Source organism: Chanodichthys erythropterus, chromosome 18, assembly GCF_024489055.1.
Source record: "Chanodichthys erythropterus isolate Z2021 chromosome 18, ASM2448905v1, whole genome shotgun sequence".
Lineage (NCBI taxonomy): Eukaryota > Metazoa > Chordata > Actinopteri > Cypriniformes > Xenocyprididae > Chanodichthys > Chanodichthys erythropterus.
In genome coordinates, this window is record NC_090238.1 from 3,253,053 (window position 1) to 3,272,923 (window position 19,871).

The following is a 19,871-nucleotide window of genomic DNA, read 5'->3' on the forward strand; positions in this document are numbered from 1 at the left end:
GAATGCAAACGCAGCACACAAGTGTCACTACGAGAAGCAGAAATTGTCCGTTTTCACGTCTTCGTTTTCAGCTCCTCCACGCCTGTACGCGGATACTCTCGCCAATCGGTTGCATCCAGCCACAGTCAATATCAAACAATGCTGTTTTCAAAGCTTTCCATGTCTTTTCATGTATAGAAAACAAGAAATAGGTATGTCTTTACTATTTTAAAAATAAGACAAGAAACATGAACATGAGCACAAAACCAAAATTATACATGACAAAGACATTGTGCTTGTTTACTTTGAAAGTTACCCCAAGGCTTTATGTCTTTTTTTTTTCTTTTTTTTTTCTTTTTTGCAACTTATTTCAATATTGTGATAATATCATATACTGTGATAAAAGCTTAAGCAGTTAATTGCAACATGAAAATGTGATACCGTCACATGCCTACCTACCTTTCTATGTATTTTACAGCATTGGCAGAACCTTGTGAAAAAATATATTGAACATACTGAAATGGAAAGTAATTACAGATTGACAATTTCAAATGTTATCTTTTCTCAGAGAAGAGTTTTGTGCAGTTTAAGTAAAGGAATAAACTTCTTTGAACAATTTTATAAGAATTGTATTAGTATCCTACACTTTTTGTGGAGTCTTTCAAAGTAATTAATAAAATGAGATCACATCTAATCAGTCACAAGAGAGTTCCAAGTACACATATACAATAAGTTGTCGTTACTTAATTTTTTTCAAGGCAACAGGTTTCCTCAATTTAATTAAGTAGACAGCTCAGAAAAATCTATTAGTTTTAAATAGATTGACATTTAAGTAATTGCAATTTAATAAGATTAAGTTAGTCTGACTCACAGACTAATGTTATCACAACACAGTTTTCTGTTGTTTCAATAACTTTTACTTGTCAGAGTAACTTGGAGTTGTCAAGTTTACATAACTTAATTTTTTCAGTTACACATAGTTAATGAGTTCAGGGTTTTTTTTTAAGCAAAGTCAACTGATCACTTTTTACAGTGTGTAAGTTGTATATGAAATATACAGGCAAGCAGGAATAAAACACTGACTTCATCCCATGCAGCAAGAAATATGTTCTTAGAATGTTTTGCTAACTTTCCATTAATTTATGAAAACTGAAGTTTGCTGCAACACAACTGCATTTTTACTGCTGTTGAACTTCAATGTACTGCAGTTGTACTGTGATTATACTTCATTGCAAATCTATGGTTGTGCTTAATTATACTGCAGTTATACTACTTTACTGCAGTTGTTACTCTAGTTGTCAAAAGCCTCCAAGTGACATTAATTTCACACCTGTTGATAATGTTCTTATTCATTTCACAGCCACCTGTCATCTACTGGAAAAATCCCAGACTACACAAAATGTGCTTAGTGGCCAAGATAATTTCATAGATATGTTTGATCCTTGTAATCACTGTCACGAAAGCCATGAGGCCTTCTGGCTTTTATAGTAAGCAAACTAATTATACAATTGTTTTTTATAGGATAAATAAATATTTATTCACAGCCTGCAGACCAGAGCCGGGCCGCACAGGTCGCTCCGCTCCATAACTACTCTGATTGGCTTGATCGTTTTTCATTGGCATATAGAAAATGTGTTTGTAGGACGGAGCATATGTCGTTCAAATCTATATGAACTGGAAAAGCTGTGCAGTTTCACAAAGACTTCATAATACACAGAAGACAAAAAAGAACTGTGTCTCGCAATGTCCCTGAAATTATTGTTTTGCTAAATTAAGCTGGTCTTTAGGCTAATGCATGAACAACCCCACAACATTTAAAGCTGCTGTCCATAACGTTTTTGGTTAAAAATGTTCCAAAATCAGTTATTGAGCAAATACATAACAAGCCAGTGTTCAAAACTATCTCCTTATCTTAGCCCGATTCACAACGGTAAGCTTGTGATAATGTTTTATAATAAAATCGATACTTATTTGGATCAGTATTCTAAAGTGAAAAGCATAACTCTCTAGTAACTACTGAAGTCTTTGGAAACTTTTGAGGTTTTTGTAAAGTATTGGATAGTAATAACTCAAGAGTTCCTATATAACTCTAAAGTAACTACTTCTTATTTGGATCAGTATTCTAAAGTGAAGATCATAGTAACCCACTAGTAATTACTTAAGTGTTACCAAATAAATCATAAGGAATTACTGTACAAAAACATCAAAAGTTTACAGTGACTTCAGTAGTTACTAGAGAGTTATCATATTTCTCACTTTAGAATACTGATCCAAATAATTAGTAATTCCTAAGTATTTGATAATACTTCAGTCATTACTAGTGTGTTACCAAGACCTTTACTTTAGAATTAATTATACATTATGCATTATTCATGAACCTGTATATAGTAGTTCTTAGTAGTTCTCTGGGAGGAATGAAAAAACAGTTGATTAATTAATAGTGAACTACCACGTTTAACTGAGCACTATTACTTATTAATTCATTCATCAGAGTTACTTGATAGTTAATAGTAGTTACTAGAGTGTTAATAATGCATTACTCATTTGTGTGTAGTTATTCATTAATGAAGGATCAATATTTCTAAAGTGTTATCGATTAAACTTGCTGCAGTTAGCAAGCAAGTCAAGTGAACAATAAACACTTAACACATTTGGTATAATGTCTGAATGTCTTTTAAGCGCTCCTGTGAAGTTCACTTAATTTTTAGGATTTAACTTCAATTTTACTTTAGCTGCACGTTTAATCTGACTCCAATTTCAAATGATTATTACTTTTAGATTGTGTTTCTAATTAGGAATTAATCATAAATATTGGTTATGTATTCATTTACATATTTGATTATTCTGGGTATCCCGTATTTTCAATTATTGACTTAATGACGTAATTTTACTCTTATTCTTAGATTTAAGAAAAAGTGTGATTTATAAAAGTTCCTAAGTGTCAAGACTAGGTCTCAGCTCCTAAATTATTTAAGAGAGCTGTAGAGGTGTCTTAACCTAGTTAGGAGTAGCAAGATAGCAGCAAAGAAGAGGAGACACGTGCTTTCCAATGAAGATATGATGTATTGGAGTTATATGATGACATGGAGTTGATAAAATGATATAAACTTGATTGTCAATTCTTTTTGTAACTGACCTAATAAGACATGTAATAACTTTAAATAAATGTAATAAAAATTACTTAAACAATAATTAATATGTTTAATACATTTTAATACATTTAAATGTGCTGTATGTGATTTCTCAAATTTGTTGTTGAACGCTGTTGATATCTGAAATCAACCCAAACAAACACACCCCTCTCTTCATTGCGCCGCCACCAAAACTCACACTCCAATCCTAACCAGCCTGTCTCAAACCCCAGCTGAAATTTAATTTCATTATCACATATGAAACAATTGACTCCAAGCACAGCTAGTTGATGTGCTTACATCTTTTAACACATTTTTAAAAGTTGAATTAAGGTTGAAGATGTCCGTTTTCACATGGCTGGACATCACTCTATGGCAGTTCATTGACTGTCTGACTGACAATCAAACCATGCAGCAAAATCAAGCCACTTTTATGTTGACTGTGGGCTTCCCTGGAGTTGTTGGAGCGTTGATGAACTCATGACACATCATTGCTCTAACTGTAAATGAGGAGACATACATCAATAGAAAAAGATTCACACCATCAATACTAATGTGTGATAATTTTGCACAATGCAAAGCTATTGCTTTTAAATCAATTTAAATTAGATAACGTTTGCGTTTTTAAATTATTATTATTGTTATTATAGTTTTTTATAATAACATTGAATGACTGGTGTTGTGCTGCTGTGACTTCACCCTTCCAGGCTCTCTATTGGCTGATTCAGAGGTTAAGGGCGGCCATTTTGAATTGACATCATTGTAGTCCTTAGTTCACAACACTTAAGTCAGCACTTAAGAATCCGTCTTACACTTTACTAAAAGTTGCTTTTAGCTTCTTTATAAAAGTCTCGTACTCTTAGAAAACTCCTACTCTTTACTAAGAATTTTTTGACATTTAAGTCAAAACTTAAGACTATTCTTAAGAGCATTTCTGAGATGTTTTATACATACGGGCCCTGATGTTGACTTTGATCATCACACGTGTATCTCCTTGATTGTTGTCCTTCCTCAAATAGTGCAAATTAAAACAATAAAACAATCTTGGCAAAGAGAGCCTGCTACAAATTTCCCCAAATGGCTGCTCTGCCACCTTCCCTACCCAGACCAGAACAAAAGGAATGTAAATATTTACTACACAGACACCTAGTTTTGGGGAAGAAGAGAGGGTTATAAAATATTACACTTCCTATCATGTATGCCTGTGAAAGACAAGCCAATAAGAGCATGTATGGGGTGGAGGGACACGTGCCCTGCCCCATTCTCAATAAATTCTGAGGAGCACTGCCATCTCACAGAACATACATGTCAATCATGGTGTCAAGAGCATTGTTTCGGCTGATTCTCTGCTGTTTTATCGATGTCTCCTACCTTTATCAACCCATTCATCCCAGTAATGGACTTGGTGTGTGTCGTAAGAACTCAGGTTTGACAGCGCTGGAGGTTCTACCAGGTGGAGGCTGGGATAACCTGCGCAACATAGACATGGGACGGGTGATGAATCTGAGCTATTCCCAGTGTCAGACCGCAGAAAATGGTGTCTATCTCATTCCAGATGAAGTCTTTGTTATTCCACAGAAGGTGAGCGGAGTGGAGACAAACTCTGAGATCATCATGTCATGGCTGAACCAAACAAGCTCTACGTCAAGCTCCATTAACGCTGATGCTTCTTTCCTTTCTGTGCTTAACGGAAAATACTCTGAAGAAAACAAACGCATGAAAATCCACCAAGTGAGGGATAAATCTGTAACATCACGGGTTCGGGTAAGTCAAAACCACAATATTTGGCTATTGTTTACTAATTTTCTTATTAATTTGCTGAAGATAAATTTGTAATAACTTTACATTTTTTTATGCCAGCATTGTGTTTTAATTTCAAATATGCAGTATACTTAGAAACCAGTGGTGTGCAGTGGTGTTCTGAAATGAGGAGGCACTTTTTTTATGAATCAATGTAAATTCATGTGCATTACTCTTAAAATTGACACATCTTCCTTGTTAAATGAACATTACATTACAGTACATCAAAAAAGAAAAAAAGAAACCAAATACAATTCTCTTTTGAATCTCATCAATCTCATCAAGTTAGTGTTTTAACCATTTCTACATTAATTCCAAAATCATAACTAAAGGCAATAATAATTTAAACAATATATTTTATTTGTGTATTTCGGTTTTTCTTTTATTTTGGATCATCAGTCATGCTCCGTAAACACCATCTGTCACAGACACAAATTTAATTTTTAATTTCACCAAGGTCATTGCACTAAAAACCCCGCAGTCATGTTTTCAGTCCATTTCAAGTTTAATTTTGACGTGACATAAAGCAGTGATATCTAACTGTGATCTGTTTACACTGTAAAAAAAATTTTGTTCACTCAACTTATATTTTTTAGCTATCTTTTTGCTTTGACTCAGTTAAGTTTTATTGACTTAATCTACTAAGTATGTTCACCTTAAAAAATTTAGTTGACACAGTGAAAATAGTTGGCCCAACAACTTATTTCAACTAACCTGGACTTGTAAAGATTAGTTGAAATACGATAACTTAAATTTTCAAGTTATCTGTACTAAAATTTATGTTCATTCAACTAAAATTTTTTCTCAACTTGCAACAGCACATTCAACCAAATAATTAGATTTTTCCATACAAACGATTTTATTTTCCCTTAAAATTCAATAACTGTTAAGGGCAAACTCAGTTAACATTCAAAGGATTACAATGAATTTTTTTGTAAAAACTTAAAATATTGCGTAAACTTCTCTTAGTAGAAATTCGAAACAATTCTGAATATTTTCAAATACAAACTCAAAACTACATTATACATTACAGAAAAATAATTTAATTTCAAAATAAAACAATCTGTCAAATAAAAAGGTATTGCAATTTCATACATTTTAATGGTGAAAATGCATGGCAAGTGTATTCATGTATTAAAAAAAAAAAAAAAAAAAAAAGTCTCAGTTCACACAAAAAATGGTAATACCATTGTTAATTGATCACTCTCATGCCATCCAATACCCGTAAAGACTTGCCTTTGTTGGAAGAAGAATTAAGATACTTTTAATGAAATTTGTGAGCTTTCTGTCCCTCCTTTGACAGCCTACGCAACTCGCACTTTCAAGGTCCAGAAAACACATCCTTAAAGTAATCCAAGTGATTTCAGTGGTTTCAGCTCAGTTTTATGAATCATTAGTGTTTCATACCATTTTATTTATTAAATAGTTTTCTCCATCGCATGTTTACAAAAACATGACAGTACATGCTTCTTGTTAGGGCTGGGCGTTATAACGATATGATCATGCCCATCTAGTTAGTAAAGCCGCTTCCGTGATTACGAAATCGCCATCACCTGCTTTCAAATGGAGCGGCATTTAATAGACAGAGCCATAGATCACTGACAAGCGATGCAATATCGCGTTCATTATCCCAGATGAATTGCCTTCGATAATGAACGAGATATTGCGTAGCTTATCGTACTCTAGTTCAGTGAACTTACAGACTAGTTTAGATAGTAAAAACCTAACATGTTAAGTTGAACGAACAAATTCAGAAACTACAAGTTGTATCAACTTACAAAATTACATTGAACAAACTAAAATGCGGAATCATTTTTTGCAGTTACTTTTCAATTAGTCTTTCCACTGACGCGCGGAACGCGCATGTCAACAAGAGGCGGGATTTATCACACAATCCAGTTATATCCAATCATAACCAATTACATCCAATCATTGCGCGATGGAGACATTGCCTCCTCTCACGTGACTTTCCCCCATTCATTCTCAATTACCCCCCACAAAACTCACTGCACGCCGGGGGTTTGATGATTTTCTATTGTTTCTATTGTTTCTATTGCAGTGTTCCTTAAGAAATACGCATGACTTGCGCTCTTTTTAATGTCATAATTTGTAATATTTGTGTTGTTTTATATGTAATATTGATTGATAATTTCTCATCCTATTTTTTTTTTTTTTTTGAGGAGGCTCTGCCTCTGCCTACTCGGAGGAAATGCCCCTGTTAGAAACATCTTCAGCTACAAATAAACAAAATACTATTCAAAGTATACCAAAAGTTATTTTTAGTATTTTTACATACATGTACAGACATCAAAGTTGATACTGTGGCTTTATGTGATCATATAACTGCATGTGGCATTAAATTATTACCATTTTACCAAAATTTAACTTACAGGTTGCGAAGTTTATTGTCTGTAGTGGGGGATCAGTTTTGCTGTCATTTGGCTAAAATCTCACATTGTAAAAATATGATGATATATAGGCTATGACTCCTGGCTACGTCTACACGTGGGCAGCTATTTTCATAAATGGACATTTCAATCTCTCTGGTTTCAAAAATAACATTGTGCACACATGTCAGTTTTCAGAAAAGTGTTCATTTACATGTACCCGTGTATATATGCCATCAAGAGCATGCCAAACCTGTAGGTGGTGGTGTAACGAGAAGCTCAAGCCGACGTAAGTCAATCAGAATCCCGAAAATAGCAACGAATAATACACGAGAAGAGTTTGCACCAACATAAATGCATAAATAGCAATGAATAACATAAACATAAATGCGACTGCTACTCTAAACGCTTCCATGATCACATGTAAACATAGGTCGCACTTTTGACGTAGGTGCGAGCTCTGCCGCATCCTGTGACGTTGGCTGCCTAAACACCCGTTTGTCTCCGTTTACATGCAAACGTGCAAACGAAGATTTTCAAAATCTCCACTCTGGCTGGAGTTTTTAGAAAGACTCATTTTCTGGGGCGAATTCTCCATTCGCGTATAAACGAAGGGCGCAAACGAAGGGAAATGTCTCTGTTTTCAAAATAACCATGTACGTGTAAACGGGGCCTCAATGTTTTCTCCGTGAGTCATCTGTTCCACGTCTGCCCGCATCATCATTATCCTGGAGTGACGATCAAGACAAGTATCACTGCCTTGATAACCATCTGCTTAGAACTTTATCTGCATTCCTGCATACCTGCACTCTGCTTTAACTCTCTGGTTGTTCAATAAACATCATATACGATTAACCTGTGTCTCCGTCCCCTTCTGTGTGTAACAGAAGACTGGACCTACACAAACAACCAATATGAGTCACCCGGATCCATTTCAAGACCTGGTCGATGCACTTCGTTGCACGCTTATCAGCACTTCCACCACTGCACCTCCAGCGACCACTTCCACATTCACCGCTGCTTCTCCTGCACCCGTTGCAACTGCTAGATCCCTGGCCAAACCGGCGCCCTTCTCTGGCTCGGCGGAGGACTGCAACGGATTCATTCTGCAGTGTTCACTGGTCCTGGAGATGCAACCACACTTGTATCCCGACGATAATTCCAAGGTGGCTTTTATAATCTCTCAACTCGATGGAAAAGCGCTTCGCTGGGCGGAGACGCTTTGGACATTAAAAAGTCCCATTGTACAGTCTCTGTCAGGCTTCATTTCACACTTCAAGGAAGTGTTTGGAAAACCAGCGTGGGACTCACCGATCGGTGAGAGATTATGTAAGTGGTTGGAATGAACAAGCTTTGATCACAACCTATCGTCAGGGCCTCGATCCACGTGTGCAGTTGCATCTCGCTGCATACGAGGATTCCATCGGGCGGACAGGAGAGATCCTGAAGTGGGGTAACAAATGTTTCCATGAATGTTTTCCTGAGTTTCCTGTTCCTGATCTTCCAAGTTCCAAAGAATTCCAAGTCTGTACTCCTGAGTTTCCTGTTTCAAGTCATTCAAGCTCCAATGATATCCAAGTCTGTGCTACTTCCATGGAAAGCCCACTAGAGAAACATTCAACTGACATCCCCGCATGTTATTCCCACTTCAGTGATGTCTTCTGTCCGAAGAAAGCCTCCAAGCTGCCTCCTCATCGGCCATGGGACTGTGCCATCGACCTTATTCCAGGTGAGCCAGTGTCCAGAGGAAAGATATACACACTGTCAATCCCTGAGGAGAAAGCCATGGAGGAGTACATCAACGAGGCATTATCACAAGGCTACATCCGCCCGTCTACTTCCCCTGCTGCTTCCAGCTTTTTCTTCATGGCAAAGTCGGTGCCGTGACGGAGGCTTGTGGCCTTGTATCGATTACCGAGCCTTAAACAAGATCACCATCAAATTCAGGTACCCAATTCCTCTCGTTCCAGCAGCGTTGGTACAACTACGCGGCGCCACTGTGTTCACTAAGATGGACCTCAGCAGCGCCTACAATCTCGTCAGAATACGTGAGGGGGACAAGTGGAAGACAGCCTTCGTGACACCTACTGGCCACTATGAGTATCTCGTCATGCCGTATGGACTGGTCAACGCCCCCTTAGTATTCCAAGATTTCATGCATGAGGTGCTCCGGGAGTTGCTGCACAAGTTTGTCCTGGTCTACATTGATGATATTTTAATATACTCCCGGAGCATGGCCGACCATCGCCGCCACGTTGCGGAGGTCCTCCAATGCTTGAGGGCTCACCATCTATTTCTCAAAACCGAGAAGTGTACCTTCCACCAGCCCTCAGTGCAGTTCCTGGGTCACATGATTGATCGCAGTGGTGTCCACACTTAGGAAGATAACATCTGTAACAAACTGGACCATTCCCATGTTCCTGAAAGAATTGCAAAGGTTCCTGGGTTTTGCAAACGTTTATCGAAGATTCATCAAGGGTTACAGTTTCATCACCAGTTCTCTCACCATTCTGCTAAAGAACAAGCCCAACTCTCTGTCCTGGACTCCAGCCGCCACGGAGGCCTTTGACACTCTCAAGGAAGCCTCTATGACCGCTCCCCTCCTGGCCCATCCTGATCCAAACCTCCCATTCTTTGTTGAGGTGGACGTCTCCACCACAGGAGTGGGAGCGGTATTGTCACAGCAGCAGGGGAATCCACCTAAGCTCCATCCATGTGCCTTTTTCTCCTACAAGCTCAACCCGGCAGAGGTTATCTATGACATCGGGAACCGGGAGCTTCTGGGCATCAAGCTTGCCCTGGAGGAGTGGAGGCACTGGCTTGAGGGAGCTAAACACCCATTCACAGTTCTGACAGATCATAAAAACCTTGAGTATTTACGTGATGCCAAAAGACTAAATCCCCGCCAAGCTAGATGGGCTCTTTTGCTCACAAGGTTCAAGTTCACCATCTCTTATCTCCCTGGGTCAAAGAATGTAAAAGCAGATGCTCTGTCATTTATCTACAGTCCTGAAGAAAACCTCGAAGATCCAGAACCGATCATTCCTGAGAAACTCTTTGTAAGCGCCATTACTTGGTCTGCCGAAATGCTCCCCGAGCCACCAACATCCCGCTGGGTTGCCCCCAGCGATTGCAGTACATCCAATGAACACGGCGCACTCCCCTGATTCACTCCACGCACACTTCACTGGGCATTGGCCACCCAGGGGTCAATGAAACCCTTTCGCTGCTTAAACAGTGCTTCTGGTGGCCCAACATGGCATTTGGCTTCAGGAGGTACGTACAGGGGTGCCGGGAATGTGCTGTCTCCAAGAGCCTGCGACTTCCCTCTGGGAAACTTCAACATCTGCCCGTTCCAAACCACCCATGGTCACACCTAGGAGTTGATTTCATAACGGATCTTCCAGTCTCCAATGGTTGCACCTGCATTCTAGTGGTTGTGGATCGATTCTCCAAGTCCTGTCAACTAATTCCCTTGCCTGGATTACCAACAGCGATGGATACGGCAGAGCTCATGTTTAACCATGTATTCAGATATTATGGACTACACAGAGATATTGTATCTGACCGTGGTAAACAATTCACCACCACAGTATGGAAGGCCTTCTACAAGCTCCTAGGTGTGACCGTAAGTCTCTCCTCTGGCTACCATCCCCAGACAAACGGGCAGACAGAGAGGAAGATTCAGGAGACGTACCTTCTGTCACGGCCACCAGGACTCCTGGAACCAGTTTCTGGGTTGGGCCGAGTTTGCCCAGAACTCCCTCCGTCAGTCAACCACTGGTCTCACCCCATTTCAATGTGTACTCCAACCACTTCAAATGTGTTTCCAACCACCACTGTTTCCCTGGGATAGGGAACCATCGGACATCCCTGCAGTAGATTACTGGTTCCGGGAGAGCTGGGTCTGGGACTCAGCTCATCTCTAACTCCAGTGGGCCCTACGCAGGCGCAGGACAACAGCAGTCCTTTGGCGCCAATCACCCGATTACCAGCCAGGGCAGAAGGTCTGACTGTCGACCCAGGATATCAGGATGCGCCTGCCCTGTAGGAAGCTGAGTCCTAGGTTCATTGGCCCTTTCACCATTTGGAGGATCAACCCTGTCACCCGCAGGTCCCTCCTGAGTATAAAATTCATCCAGTTTTCCACGTGTCCCTGTTAAAACCTCACGATCCCTCTGTTCTTCCCTCCACAGAGCCTGGCGAAGCCGAAGAACACCCCCCCCCCCCCCTCTACTAATCGTGGACGAAGGGACGGCTTAGACCGTGAATGACATCTTGGACTCCCGGCGTCATGGTGGACACCTGGAGTACCTGGTCGACTGGGAAGTATACAGTAACAGAGAGTGGTCATGGGTCCCCAGAAATGATGTTCTAGATCCCAGTCTCCTTGATGACTTCCATGCCAGACATCTTAATCATCCTGCTCCACGCGGCCGAGGTCGACCACCATGACGTCGGGGTCCACAGTCCTCAGGAGCAGACCGTGGAGGGGGGGTAATGTCACAGACACGCCAGGCTCTTCACTCAATAAATCACATCGCACTCCCTCTCCTGAGTACTACTAGCAACACCTGACACTCATCAGCACTCATCACCACTGCAGCATAAAAGACACTTCAGAGCACTCAGTCACTGTCCGATCTCGTTAAGACATACTTCCTGTTATGCTTACCTTACGGACTACTTACCTGTCTCCATTGTCAAGATCCCTCGTGTTCTCTGTGTCTTCAGTGAGTTTCTACATGAGTCATCTGTTCCACGTCTGCCTGCATCATCATTATCCTGGAGTGAAGATCAACACAAGTATCACTGCCTTGATAGCCATCTGCTAAGAACTTTATCTGCCATCATTACATCAGGATTCAGGACTCTGTTATTCAAAAAATAACAAGGCATGAAAAGACATGTATAAGCAAAAACAATTTTTATTCACCAATCAATTTTTAGGTTTCTTTAACCAAACATTGTATAAAGATGATTCTCAACTATGAACAATATAACAGAAAGATTTTATATACTAATTGACTTTTTGCAATATGTGTGTAAAATTACCATAAATGGATAGTCCCATTCTAATTTGCATATTAATGTGTTCTTGGGGCAAAATGTAATGAAAAAACAGTGTAATAATGTAAGTAATAATTGGCAACATTTTTATAAGATTTTCTTATATAATTATATAATTTCTTTCACTATTCACTTATTGTGTCTCCCAAAATGCCTGATAAACATACTTTTAGTCCAATGTCATCTACAGTGGACATTTATGAAATCAATGTACTGTTTCATAACAGAAAGCTTGATTTGAAACCCCATAACAATTTCCTGAGATGTTGATTTATGTCAAACGATTTTAAAAATCAGTCAGGTTTAAATGGTAATTAAAAATATCATTTTCCATAACAGTGCTACATTTCATAATTCAATTAGTGTCAGTCATTTTTAAAGGCAGGGAAGAGAGATGTGTCATGGTGAAACCTGCAAATATTTGGTATCTTACAGGACATCCAGACTTAAAAATGTGTCATGAACAGTGTCCGAGAAATTTGCTGAAATATAATGTCCACTACAGTGGACAAAAGTCTATGCTTGGGTCTCAGGAGGATATACACAAACACACACAAACACACATTCCTTTTGTTATTTTTCTCAGGTCCGTAACCATCTGTACACAGTAAAGGCGTATCCTGACTTCACTCTGGACTCCCGCTTCACTCAACAGGCAGTGGAAATCGCAGATGCTATTGAGAACAATCAAATCAGCCTAGCAATTTACCTGTCAGAGAAACTCATACTTGATTATGGTACCCATGTCATTACAAGTGTTGATGCTGGTGCTACTTTGGTGCAAGAGGACTATTTAAAAAAGTCTTTTGTCTCCAGAAGTCAGTCTGATATGTCTTCTGTTTCTGCATCAGCAGCCTTGAACTTTTTCGAAAAAGTTCAATTTGATATTAGCAGCAAGGAATCCAAAGAAAGTTCACAAACTCAGGGGTATCAGAGTAACATTACATATTCTTTAATTCAGAGCCATGGTGGAGCTTTATTCTACCCAGGCATCACCCTGCAGAAGTGGCAAGAGAGTACGCTCAATAATCTGGTGGCTATTGACCGCTCTGGACTGCCGCTGCACTATTTTCTTAATCCATCCACATTCCCAGACCTCCCAGCACTAACAGTTAACAAAATGGCTTCATCAGTTCAGCAGGCTGCAGAGCGATACTACAACATAAACAAACGTCCAGGGTGTGTAAATCCAGATTCCCCACATTTTAACTTCCAGGCAAACATAGATGATGATTCCTGTGAGGGTCCAGTCGCCAATCTTAGCTTTGGTGGCATTTACCAACAATGCAATCCAATGACACCAGATGGGAATGAAATCTGTAATGGGGAATCACAGAAAAATCCAGCCACTGGTGATTATTCCTGTCCTCCACTTTACTATCCCACCTTATTACACATTGAAACATTAGCAAGTGGTTATACTCGTCAAGAGTGCTACACACATTATAAAAGTTGTGGTTTCCTTGGATTCGGACATTGTCCAGAGTTAATTTGTAATAATGTTTATCATGTCCATCATGCACAAATTTACACCTACTCCTGTTTCTCAAATGGAAAAATCCCTGAGTACTCTGGATATCTGTTTGGAGGTCTGTTTGGACCATCTTTACAAAACCCTCTGACCAAATCCAGTAGCTGTCCTCCAAACTACATTGCTCTAAACTTCTTGTCTAACGGCATGATGGTTTGTCTGAGCAAAGATTATGAAGCCGGAACAAGATTCTCTGTGCCATTTGGTGGTTTCTTCAGCTGCCAGTCTGGAAACCCTCTCTCCAATGGTCAATCTCGCTGTCCACCTCAGTTCAGCCAACATCTTGCTGCCATTATTGATGGCTGTGAGGTGCTGTACTGTGTCCAGTCTGGTGCGTTCACTGAGGGTCAGTTAAAGCCTATCCATCTCCCTCCATTCACAAGAAAACCACTGGTTGACATGAATACTGTAGCATGACAGGAGGTGATCGTTCTTGGGTGAGAGATAGAGAATATAGTGGTGTAGCTGTTGGTGTAACTGTTCTGGTTGCAGGAACTGTGTTTTTAAAAATGATTTTTTGAAAATAAAGGCTATGTTCTGGCCTCAGGGAATGCAGAAGGTATAAAGAGATTTAGAATGAGGCCAAAATTAGTTGGTACTGTAAAGTGAACTAGAGAGAACAGAATGGGGAACATTAAAGGGTTAGTTCACCCCAAAATTAAACTTCTGTCATTTATTACTCACGCTCATGCCGTTCCGTAAGACCTTCGTTCATCTTCGGATGATGAAATCCGATGGCTCAGTGAGGCCTCCATAGCCAGCAATGACATTGCCTCTCTCAAGATCCATTAATGTACTAAAAACATATTTAAATCAGTTCATGTGAGTACAGTGGTTCAATATTCATATTATAAAGCCACGAGAATATTTTTGGTGCGCCAAAAAAAAAAAAAAGACTTATTTAGTGATGGCCGATTTCAAAACACTGCTTCAGGAAGATTCGGATCGTTATGAATCAGTGTATCGAATCTGCTGTTCGGAGCGCCAAAGTCACATGATTTCAGCCGTTTGGCGGTTTGACACACGATCTGATTCATGATTCGACACACTGATTCATTTATGATCCGATGCTTCCTGAAGCAGTGTTTTGAAATCGGCCATCACTAAATAAGTCGTTATTTTGTTTTTTTGGCGCACCAAAAAGATTCTCGTGGCTTTATAATATTATTGAACCACTGTACTCACATGAACTGATTTAAATATGTTTTTAGTACATTAATGGATCTTGAGAGAGGAAATGTCACTGCTCCCTATAGTCCTCACGGAGCCATCGGATTTCAACTAAAATATCTTAATTTGTGTTCCAAAGATGAACAAAGGTAAGGCTACGTTCACACTGCAGGCTGAAACGACCCAATTCCGATTTTTTTGCCCCTATGCGACCTGTATCTGATCTTTTCATGACAGTCTGAACGACACAGATCCGATCTTTTCAAATGTGACCCAGGCCACTTGGGTATGTGGTCCTGAATCCGATACGTATCCGATCTTTTGAAATGCGACCTCCGTCTGAACGGCCTGTGTCACATGTGTCCGACCCGTACGTCATTGATACGCTACAAATGTCATAATTGTCCGTTGAAGTAGGCGGGAACGAGAAGATAAACAACAACCATGGCGGACGATGCTGCTGAGACCAGTCAATGGAAGGGAAGCGAGGTCACAGATTTAATTAATATTTGGGGTGACAGCTCTATTCAGGCCAAACTCGAGGGCTCTTATCGGAACCGGGCGGTTTACGAAAACATTTCCAGCAAAATGGCCGAGCGTGGTTACAGACGATCCTGGCTCCAATGCCAGCGAAAAATAAAAAGCCTCCGAGCCAAATACAAGGAGGTTAAAGCCTGGAACAAACGAGGTGGCCGTCTACTTCCGCAAACAACGAGTGACGTCGTTGACCGTTGCATACTCTTCTGCGCATGCGGGTCACTTTTGGGTCATTTCACGTTCACACAGGAGATCACAAAAGGTCGCATTTAATTGAAAATGTGAACGGCCTTGCAAAAAAATCAAATTTTTTCAAAAAATCGGAATTGAGCACTAAGCCCTGCAGTGTGAACGTAGCCTTACTGGTGTGAACCGGCATGAGGGTTAAGCCGAGTTCAGACTGCACGATTTTAGCCCCGATTTTGGCTCGCCGACAGGTTTTGAGAAATCGCCGACAAATGCCCGAAATCACAGGCAAATCGGTGCTCGTTCACGCGAGTGACAATCACGCAGTGTGAATGAGCAAAGACGCGATATGAGAGAATCGCCGACGAGTCGCCGACGCCCGTGAGATATTTGGCATGCTAAATATCTGGACCTGTCGGCGATTCAAAATCCTGCTGTGTGAAAAGTGTTCTGACTGAAATCTACATCGGCTATGACCGACAGCCAATGAGAGAGCAAGATACAGAGCAGCGGGGAGTTCGGGGAGGAGTTATAGACCACAATATCAGCAAGCATGACTTATCAAACAAAAACAAAGCACAAACATTTGCTTGACCATCCGCAACAGCAGCACATTGAAAAGTTATTTATTTAGTTCCAACTGTCTTTGCAGAACACACAATCCACAGTCTCTGCAAACATTTCCTCCTCCATATTCTTCTTTTATTTATGTATTTTTCGCTGCAAATCAGCGCACAGGCAATTCATATTTCAAGCTTCATGCGGGCTACTATTTTTAATAATAATCCCACCGTGTGTTTCAATCAGCTCCCTAGTTCAGTAGTCAGGGCACTGATGAGGGTATCAGCCACATTCACTTTCATATTCACTACCTAGGGAGCTGATTGAGACGCAGGGCCAGTCTCACGTGAGAACTCCGGTCTTGAACGCGTGATATCGCGTTGTTTCCTTGTCACGTCTCGCGTGTGTTTGGTTGTGAAACGTAGTTTGCGTGCCAGACAGAGTTGTCGGCGATTCTTCCTATTGTAAAGTCACGCAGTGTGAAACCTTCTGTCGCCGATCCATCGTGCAGTGCGAACACAGCAGCGACTGAATGCTGGCCGAGATAGTCATGCAGTGTGAAAAGAACAATGACTCGACTACTTTGAAAATCGTGCAGTCTGAACTCGGCTTTAGTAATAAATGACAGAATATTCATTTTTGGGTGAACTAACCCTTTAATAAATAAAACACCACTAGCATATAATCTTTTCTAAATAATAATTTTCTACTTAATGATTTGAGTATCTTTAAAAAAGTGACATTGTGATGTTTGTAATCAGCTGAATTATAATAAAAATAAACATTAAGTAAAAGTTTATTCTCATGATTATTATTCTTTAATTATTTGATGTGCGTGGTTGTATAAATATCTAAATGGTAAATTAAATAAAAAATTAAGTGTTCTGTCTCATAAATGCACTGCAATAACGGGCTTACAGCAACTGCTGTACGCTCAACGACTAGAGAATTCACCCATATTGCACTATGAGAGTCGTGCGCCGACCGAAGTCCTGCTGCTCGCCAGAAGATGGCGCCCGCGGATGAATCAAACACCTATTCATTTTCCAAACCGCTGGAGAGGCTACAGCATAATCATACAGGTATAAATACTTTTTAAGATTATCATGTTGAACAACACAGGTAAGTCATAAACATTTGTTGCTCACAGAGCTTATTTTCTGTAGTCTTCCAAAAGCCAGTAGAAATCCTTTTGTCGAGAGATGTGAACTTAAAGGTTGGAATACGGCAGACATGATTCTGTCTTTAACAGTAACAGAAATCATTATACACACACCAACACGATGTTCTTAGATCTCAGTTCTCTTGGAGAAAAAGTTTCTGACATTGTACATTTGGATTGCTAATTGCCATTACTCATTAGGCCTGTACTTATGAAACAATGCAAAACATTGATTGGAGGTTATATACAAAAAAAGCAAAATAAATAAAATAATTTTTTTTAATCAAGGTGTGGAGCTCAGCGTCACACCACCTTACATGTGTTTGTAACATCCCTGTTGATCCAGCAGGTGGCGCAAGACCCTGACAAATGTCTCAGGAAACCAACTGTTCAAAAAGTGAAATCTGGATCAGAATTATCCAGATTTGGAAATCCCAGGTTTTGCTATCCAGGATCAGGTAATCCATCTTACTCTTGTGCTGGTGTTTCAAAGCAAAATCAGATTGTATCACCCTTATCCAGATACACACTTTTTCGGTTCTCCAAATCTCCATTACCAACTCCAAATAGGGTTTCATCCACAATGTAGGCTGCTAGTAAAGTACAACAGGTACAAGTCAATGTGGGTCACTTTTAAGAAAAAGAAACAACATAAACAAACAAACATCGCCTTCCATTTTCAGTTTCCTTTCTACAGTCAAACCCCTATGGAAACACTTAAGGGACAGTGATGGAACACATGAGATGGGAGAAAAAAAGATATTTCAATGCTTTGCATCGACCCGAGAATCTTTGATTTTGCTTGCAAAGAACTGAAAAGTTTAGCAATTTCTCGGAGGAATCCAAGACATTTGCCAAAATATAATTAATTATTATTAAGCCTTAAAAGATCATTTTTCTTCCCATCTCATGTTTTTTCTCCCATCAGCATGTCCCTTTAGAGCTTCCGTAGCCCCTCATGTGACCCACAACACATACATAAAAATAAATACATGCAATAAAAGGTGCAATTGTTAGAAACTTTCGACTGGATCATCTTTGATGATTGTGCCAATGTAGTTTATATATACAGTGCTAAAAAAAAACTAGGGATGCACCAATAAAATTTTCAGAACCAGCCTGATCTGTATCAGGCAATTTTCTGTAATAAATGTAGAACTGAGTGCGGAATGATTTTATAAAATCTAAACATTCAGTGAAAAAAACATTAGTGGGGAATAAATAAAAGTGTAGCACTAAATCTGGTACAGTGTTCCACATTGCTCTTTGTTGTTGTAAAACACAAAACAAGTAAACTATACAAGTTTACTATAAAATTAAAAGTCTTTTCTTTTAAATGTATAGGGCAGCTTTTTAATGAGGCAGCAACATATGATAGATATGACAGAACAAGACAGGCTATTAATAATCTTTCATTGTGCAAAAGTATTATAATATAAAATGTGGCACAGAGCACTTATGCACATCCTGTGCACAGATTAATGCACTGTTTATTTTTATTTTTTTTAATTTTTTTTTTTCATTCATGTAATCAAATCTAGTTAGTATTATTTCTTTTAATCTCATTTTTATTGTATTTTATTTGATTTATTTTAATTTGTTTATTTAATTATTCATTTGAATGTTTTTATTATATTTGTATTATTTATTTTATATTTTATTATATTTGTATTTATTTAAATCAATTTGTATTGTTTACTTATTTCTTTTAATCATTTTTTATGTTTTTTAAACAGTTTGTTTACTTATTTATCTAATCTGTTTATCTAATTTGTATTATTTATATTATCATTTTAATATTCATGTGTATTATTCATTATAATCAATTTTTATTATTATTTTATTTCAATAGATTTATTTAATTATTTATTAATTTTATTATTTATTTATTTTTCCATTTTTACACAGTTTATCTTTGAATGTTTCCACAGAGCCAATATCATCACTCCCTTGTGGCCCCAGAGGGACCCGGATCCAGTTTGAAAAGCCCAGCTCTATCGGCCATCAGGAGAGGAGATCAGGAGTCTAGACGGAGTGTTCCGGGCCGTGTGCTCCGGTGACTCACTCCTGCAGGACGGAGGAGGAGTGACGCTCGGATCATGGCGGGAGGAGGAGCTCATTTCAATGCTCGTCTCATGCGGGCCGCTTCACTTCCATCTGCAGCACTGCAGAATGTAAAAAAGCCACAGCCGGCCCAGAACAAAAGCTCCATTCAACATGTTGAGCCGCTTCCCCTTCACACACACACACAGGCTATTGGACACGCATGGGCCTGCAGACATGAAAGGCCTGAATCAGAGCCATTCTTCTCCACCAGCTCAGCTTCACCTCTCCGTCATGCTTGGACTCCCTCTGCT

General features: G+C 39.4%; 1 pseudogene; it reads left to right on the forward strand.

Annotated features, from left to right (window-relative positions):
* The first annotated feature begins 4,424 nt into the window (after window positions 1-4,424).
* LOC137007127 (macrophage-expressed gene 1 protein-like) lies at window positions 4,425-14,419 on the forward strand (annotated as a pseudogene).
* Window positions 14,420-19,871: the final 5,452 nt, after the last annotated feature.